Source organism: Callithrix jacchus, chromosome 10 (assembly GCF_049354715.1).
Source record: "Callithrix jacchus isolate 240 chromosome 10, calJac240_pri, whole genome shotgun sequence".
Lineage (NCBI taxonomy): Eukaryota > Metazoa > Chordata > Mammalia > Primates > Cebidae > Callithrix > Callithrix jacchus.
Window position 1 is genome coordinate 128,662,381 of NC_133511.1, and position 7,889 is coordinate 128,670,269.

At 58.3% G+C, this 7,889-nt stretch overlaps 1 long non-coding RNA gene across 1 annotated transcript; it reads right to left on the reverse strand.

Moving 5' to 3' along the window:
* Nucleotides 1-6,263: 6,263 nt before the first annotated feature.
* On the reverse strand, nt 6,264-7,802 carry LOC108593982 (uncharacterized). Its single transcript, XR_001914630.4, has 3 exons — nt 7,570-7,802; nt 6,922-7,021; nt 6,264-6,397 (listed from the first exon to the last, which is right to left on the reverse strand). It is a non-coding gene; the product is annotated as an uncharacterized LOC108593982 (long non-coding RNA).
* Nucleotides 7,803-7,889: the final 87 nt, after the last annotated feature.

Here is a 7,889-nt window from a genome sequence, read left to right on the forward strand (position 1 = left end):
CTCTTGCGAGGGACCTGCAGAGCTGGAATTGCCTTTAGTGGAAGCCAGGGCTGCTGAGGTCAAGTCCAGGCTCTTCTAACTGGAAGCCATGCTGATGGGCAGGGGTGGGTCTGGGAGCTGGTAAGAGCCAGGGAAAGGTGGAGACTATGGGGGGACTTTCAGGGGTACAGCTGGGCTGGTGCCTGCCAGGGAGGAGCAGGGCTTAGGGGGGAGGATTTCGAGGAGAGCTGAGCAGCCCCAAACCACACATCTAGCCTGGGCTCCTGCCTCCCTTACCCAAGGGGCCCCCACAGGCCCCCCCAGGGATCCCTGAGCCTGGACAGCCCAATGGGGTACTCACAATCATGCCCCTCCCTCAGCCCTGGGGGTTCCTCCCCCTTGACATTGCACCGCCTCCAGCCAGACCCTGGCTGCCTCATGGTGCCCGACAGACGCTCTGTGGGTCAGACAAGACCACACCCACCTTGGCCGACCTGCCTCAGGGTGACCCTGGGACTTGGGACGCAACCTGGGCCCTCCTGGGCCTTCCTTTCCAGCTGGCAAGCGTCTCGTCTTGGCTGGCGGCTGCGTCAGGAGCCTGCATTTCAGGATGACTGTCCTTGGCTGGCCTATGGTTCATCCCTGTCATGTGAATGCCCATCTCCCCAGAGTGCAGATCTGCCCACTTCAGAGCCCATACCCCCAGCTCATGTCCTGGCACCTCCTCCCCTTCCTAGGGCCTCCCAGGCTGAGCATCTTCTCAACTCCACCTCTGGGTCTGTGGGGGCCCTGCCCTGCCATCTAGGGACTGGCTGCACTGGAGCCTCCCTGTGCCACTCAGGGCGGTGAGCAAAGCTGCCATGGCCGCCGGGAGCCAGCAGGGAGGGGCTGCTGAGTGCGGTCCCCAGGCCGGCTTGGCCTTGCTCCTGAGCTGCCTGTGGCAGCCCCGGCAGGTGGGACGGTCTCTGCTTTGCTCACCGCCAGGCAGGGTTCTAGGAGCACATGATGCCTGGTCCCAGGCAGCCCCAAAGTCACACCTGACACTGACTGACCACGGGACTGCTGCCCACTAGCCCACCTGGAGAGAAGATGGGGCTCCCAGGACCCCACCCAGGCAGAGGAAAGCCATCCCACAAGGCCAGGTCCACTCAGGTCAGCCCGTCCTGGGCCAGAGCTCTGACGGTCCCCCCGACCCAGGGACAGTGGGAGCCACAGCTCTGCAGACCTTGGAGCCCTCTCCTCCCCCCACCTCCGGGCCCAGGGACATGCCCCCATCACTGCATCCTGCAGCCTACCATCGTCACAGGCCTCATGTGAGCCGTCCTTGTCAGGGCTGTGAAGGAGAAGCACTGTCATGCCGGCCTCCTGGCACAGAGGGGACCTGTCCAGCTGCTCACATGCAAGCTCACCCACCTGTGCCTTCACCACAGAGGTGGTGGGGCGGGCTTGGGCCCCTCCAGACAGTAGGCGAGGGGTCCCCACACAGGGCCACAGAGCCCCTTTCTCTCCTGCATGCGAGGCCCCTCCCACTTTCTCCTGTGCAGCCTGTGGGCAAAAGCCAGAGTTACATCAGTGACCCACGGCCGTGACCCAAGCCTGCCTGCCCTCTCTCCCTGCCCCCGCTCACAAGTCCTGAGATCCTCATCATCACCTTGGTGCCTCTGCCTTCAATCAGTCCGTACAGCCAGGCTGTGCACTAGTGCCTTGGGCTGGTCCTCACCAAGTCCATAGCCTGGGTGAGCTGGGCCACGGGAGTTTATTGTCTCACAGGCCCAGAAGCCAGAAGTCTGAGGTCAAGGTGTTGGCAAGGCCAGTCCTACTGAGATTGTGAAGCAGAATTTGTTCCTAGCCTCGGGGACAGCCCACGGGGCCCCAGCCAGAGGTAAGAGGCAGGGGAGCTGCACCAAGGGAGGGCTTTGAGCACCAGGCTGCCTCTGACTGCTCAAGGTTGGCCCCAAGGCCACCGAGGCGGACCCCAAGCCCTTCCCACTGGCTAGGGAGGAACGAAGGTCTGCAACAGAGACCTGCCACCTGCCTGCTCTGCTCCCCACGCCAGCGGGGGCCTGGGGCAGGTCCAGAGCCCAGGGCAGAAGTGTCCCCAAGCCAGTGCTCCCTGCAGGTGAGCTGAGCAACAGGTGCTCCAGGAGGTGGCTTCTGTGTTGTACCCAGCTCTGTGCAGTGACAGAGAGACTTCTGGCAGCTGATCACGGTCGCAGAAGGCTGGGGCTGTGGGAGAAGTCTCCCAGCTGGCCAGGCTTAGGCCTCGCTGGTGCCCGGCAGCCTGCTCTTGTGATATGTGATGTGTGATGAGCTTTTCCTACTTCCCCGTTTTTTCCCAGAGCAGCTTCCTCTCTCCCCAGCAGGGGTCAGTGTGGGAGGGTTTGGCAAAGGCCGCTGCTGGGAAGAGCCGGTGGGAGAAGCCAGACGTGAGCTGCACAGGAGCCCAAAGATCACCCTGTCCTCAGTGAGTGATGCTGTGGGCCTGGGCTGGGGGCGACTCTGAGGCCAGACTGTCACGAGGGCGTCTGCTGTGAAGGTCCAGGGCCCTTCCCAGCGCTGGTGCGCACCGTCCCCACCACAGGGGTGAGTGGAGCATGAACGGAGTGCCAATGCCTGCTGGGCTCAGGACCCCGACGTGCCTGGCCGCCCTTCAGTCAGACCCACAAAACCTTGCCAAGAAGGTGCTTGGATGATTTCGGTTTACAGATGGGAAGGCTGAGGCCCAGGAAGGTTAAACAGTCTGCTGGTGTCTGTCTGCTAGGCTGATTTCGAGAGACCCCCAGTGGGGCGTCCCTCTCCTTCTCCTTCCCAGCCCTCAGCAGCTGTTCTTCAGGGGAGGAGACGGTCACCATGCACTTTATTTGGGTCAAAGGACTGAAGGTTTTGTTTCTCAGTAAGAATCCAAAAACGTCTCAAAGACTAAAGATAACCGAGTAGCAATCACTCACACCCTAGTGAGAATTAGGAAGCACCTCACAGCAGAGGAAAAGGCAGAGCAGTGGGCATCTTCCCGGATTATAGGGGGTCTCCATGCAGAAGGACAACCTGCAAGAGAGCCTAAGAGGCATCCGGAGCACAGCCGGCCCCAGAGGAGAAGGAATGTCACCCTCCCTGCCCACACCATGGGACCAGGTACTGCAGGCCTGCAGAGGCAGAATGTTCCAGTTCCTGAGACACCCTCTGTCCTCAGCATCCCCCACATCCCTGTCTCAGAAGGGGCCTGGTCCCAGAGCCAACCTGGAAGGAGGGAAGGAGACAGAGGGGTACAGGAGGGTGGGGGAGGTGAGGCAGAGAAGCCAGTCCCTTCCACAGACACATGAACCTGGGCTGGGGTGGACGCGCCCCTGTGGGAGGGTCACCTTCCTGCTGCACCTCCTTCTGGCCAGGAAGGTGGAGGCCCAACCTTGGTGGGGAACAAGGGTAATGTTCCTCCTTCTCAGTCAGGAAGGATTTCATCCATCAAGGACTTCTAAAGTTCTACTCTGGCCAGAAAATGCTAGAAAGAGCTGGAAAGAGCAAATAGGCCAAGTGGGAAAAGGTGGAGGTGGCCACAGGCCTGGGAGTGCCCCCCCCTCTGGCTGCCTGGCCCTGCAACCAGGGGTTCTGCCCCTGCAGAGTTGGGGGACATGTCCCTGGAGAAGGGAGAAGCAGGGACTGTGCTCACAGACCACCACTGGCCCCTCAGGCCGGGCCTCCCATCTCATCCCAACATCCTCTCCAGCCACTTCCTCCTCTGGGATGCAGGTTGCATCTAGGTTCCCAGGTAGAGCTCCAAGCCAAAAATCATTACAGCCAAGGGAAGGGGGACTCCCTGAGGTTCCAGGGCAGTGACTTCCTGGGGTTGCAGACACGGGCGGGTCCTCTCATGCTGCCTCTGCCCTCCAAACCCCCCTCATGCCTGGAGCTGAAGCCCCAGTGGGTGCACACTCACAGCATTTTGTGCCAAGTGGCCTATTCATACCATAGAGGGGCGTCTGTGTGTGCACCACGGGCTAGGGAGCCGGTGTGACCACATCCCCTGGACTTTCTGCTTCTGAGAAAGGACAGTGACCAATTCCAGCCGACTGTGGCCCTGGAGGGGCTGAGCCGCCCCCACCCCAGCTCCTTCTATTGCACAGCCCTTCAGAAGTTAGTGGGATCTTCCCTTTGACCCCTGTCTCCCCTGAATGTCAGGAGCTTAGCTCAACATAGCCTCCCTGTCCAGTTCGAGGGTTTCTGGCAACCCCAAGGGAACCCACTCCTAAGTTCTCACCCTGACTATACGTCCACAGCACTGGGGAGCTGGTCCCCTGAGGTCTGGACCTTGAAAGTGCCACCACCAATAAAGTCGGAATCCCAGCGCTGGGAGGAGTCCCTATCCTGGTGCATCCTGGGGGCCGGCAGCTGGCGTTGTCCGCGGGCAGGGACTACTGAGGCGAGGAGCTCTATGGAAAGAAGGTGATGCTCTCTGAAGCACTAGAGCCCAAATGACCTGGCTTGGAGGGCGGAGGGGGCAGCAGCGGCCCCAAGAGGGGCTGTCTGGGAGGCAGTTGGGTCACCCCACCGAGGCCCATTGTGCCATCTTCTCTGCCAGGGCAGACCTGTGCACACCTACTTGCTTCAGCTCTGGCTGCCAAGCCATAGGCCTGAGCTGGGTCCCTGGGGGAGGCAAGAGACCAGCCAGAGGCAGGGGCTGGGAGGAGAAGGGACACGCTCTCAGGAAAGGACACGGCCACCTGAAACTCACAAGTCTCTACCGCATGCTCCCTCCTGCATGGGTGATTACCCCAGCCAGCCCCAGCTACAGGGAACACATTCCTGTTTACACACCACACGCGAATATGCCGCCAAGCACAAGCACCCCAGCTGGGAGAGAAGGAGGGTAACAAGTCCCAAAGACAAGGACATCAGACTCCCTTCTGACACATATCACTCCTTGCCCGAGTCCTATGGCCTCAGCTGGACACAGAGTCCTGCTAAGTAACCCCACATTCTTCAGACCCTGGCAGACAAACCTAGACTAGGGTGTGTCTACCCAGGGCTTACGGCCACAGTCACACCCCAGGGCTTCAAGGAGGTGAGCTGAACTAGGAGGAAGATCTGGGAGGGCTTCCAGGAGGGGGGTGAGGGCAGAACCCAGAGCTGAACGAGGGGTAGGCTTGCAAGCAGCAGAGAAGGAACAGGTGCATTGCTGTGGAGGATGCCAGAAACACACCGGCTGGTGGCTGAGCCTGTCCACTGTTTTACACTTTCTCCCTGAATATCTTGGCTTTCCAGCCATTGTGCCCTCATGCATAGCTCCCACATCCACATCCCTCAGCTTCATTGCAGAAGCCACCAATTCCCAAGTAGCTCCCCCATTTATGAGGCCTGTTCCCTTCCTCTGTCAGAGCCACTCTGGCTGAGGACCCTTCCGGAACCTTCCCTTCTTGTCTGGGCTGTCCTCTGGAGCTACATGTATTAGGCCATTCTCGAGTTGCTATAAAGAGATGCCTGAGACTGGGTAATTTATAAAGAAAAGGGGTTGAATTGGCTAATAGTTCTGCCGCCTGTACAGGAAGCACAGTGCTGGCGTCTGCTCGGCTTCTGGGGAGGCCTCAGGAAACTTACAATTGTGGCGGAAGGCAAAGGGGCAGCCAGCGCCGCACGTGGCCAAAAAAACAGCAAGTGGGGGTGGGAGATACTGCACACTTTTAAACAACCAGATCTGGGGAGAACTCGCCATCACAGAAACGGTGCCAAGGCAGGGAATCCACCCCCAGGATCCAGTTGCCTCCCCCCAGGACTCATCTCCGGCACTGGGAAGTACGATTCTGCATAAGATTTGTGTGGGGACACAGATCCAAACCATATCACTATGCCCTCTCTCTATCTTTTTACCACAGCTGCCACAACTGGTGGCCATGCATGTGGCAGGGGAGGTGACCTGCGGCATTTGCCTGTGACTTCATAAAGTCGTCATCTAATCGGAAAGTTGCACTTAGCTGCAATAGTCCCTCTACTTAATGCTACCGTTTGCTTTCAGGTCAGCGGCGTCTTATAAACACCCTAATCTGATGGCTTTAAAATCCATGAATCCATTTTCAGTCCATTTTATTTTCACTAATCAAGAAAACTTCAAAGGAGAAACGTCCAGCTGCGGACTGAATGTGTTGGAAACGTAATCTCCAGGGTGACCGTGCTGGGAGTCAGGGCCTCTTGGGAGGTGTTTGTCTCCCGGGGTCTGCCCCGTGAATAGGTTGATGCCGCTGCCAAGGGCTCGGCGGGAGGAGTTTGGCCCGCTTCCACCCTCCCATCCTTTCTGCCCCATGAGGACACAGCACTCCTGTGCCACAGAGGTCACAGCCACAAGGCGCTGTTTTGGAAGAAGCAGAGATGGGGGCCCTCACCAGACACCAAACCTCGTGGAGTCTTGATCTCGACATACCAGCCTCCAGAACTGCAAGAAAATAAATTTGTGTCTATAAATTGCCCAGTCTCAGATACTCTGCAAGAGCAGTCTATGAATTGCCCCGTCTCAGATACTCTGCAAGAGCAGTCTATGAATTGCCCCGTCTCAGATACTCTGCAAGAGCAGTCTATGAATTGCCCAGTCTCAGATACTCTGTTAGAGCAGCACAAAGTGGACTGCAACCCTCGCCGTCTACACCTTCCTAGTTGGATTAGTCTTGGAAGGATACGGAAGTCGCTGCCGGGCTCACCACCCAGCTATGGTCTCCCTGAGTGGAGGTGGACCAGCGGTGCCTCAGTTTACCCACACAGACTCCAAGAGCCGACGATGCAATCTTTCCCACTGAGCCTGGCCGTAGTCTCTGAATCCTCAAGAGAACACTCCAGGCCCAGTTCTGTCCAGGGAGCCCTCAAAATGGAGCAGCAAGCTGCCCATTTCCTTCACATCCCCCCACAAAACCCAGTGGAGTGGTCCGTCACCAGCCAGCCTCTTCCGCATTCATCCTTATTTACCTGTGTCTTTGTGCCCGTTGCTGACGGAAGAGCTCAGGTGTGATTTGATCAGATTACAACACATTGGGACTGTCACCTCTACGCTATGCACACTGTAACCCTGTTAATATGACCAAAGAGTAACATTTCATGTATGCGTGCGCACACATGCACACGCACACATGTGCACATGCACACACGAACACAGGCATACACACACGCACACACGTGCACACGCACACACTAACACAGGCACACACACGCACACACGAACACAGGCACACACACACACGAACACAGGCACACACACGCACACACGTGCACACACACACGTGCACACGCACACACTAACACAGGCACACACGCACACACGCGTACACACAGGCACACACATGCATGCACGCACATATGCATACATGCACACACACGCACACACGTGCACACACTAACACAGGCACACACACGCACACGCGTACACACAGGCACACACATGCATGCACGCACATATGCATACATGCACACACACGCACACACGTGCACACACTAACACAGGCACACACACGCGCGTACACACAGGCACACACAAATGCACGCACGCACATATGCATACATGCACACACACACGCACATGTGCACCCCCTGCCCCAATCACAATTCAGTGAGACTCACCTCTGGACATTATTTGTATTTACAGTTTAGGAGCTCATGGCCACCAGCGCCCAGGCTTCTCAGCCTTCTCACCAGTCCCCTTCGTGATGATCACATTCACACAGGGTTGGCGGCCCCTGCACACGGGGAGGGCACCCCACAGACACGCCTGGAATTGAGCGCCTCGCCCGCCATTTGGGGCTGTAGGCCCCGGGGAAGGTCACGGTCCCTCTCAGCTGCACATCCTCGCCAGTAAGGGAGTAAAGGCATCGGCTGTGCTGAAGGCCACGTGACAGCCCGGGTAGGGCCATCCTTCCTGCCTTCCAGGCCACGTCACTCAC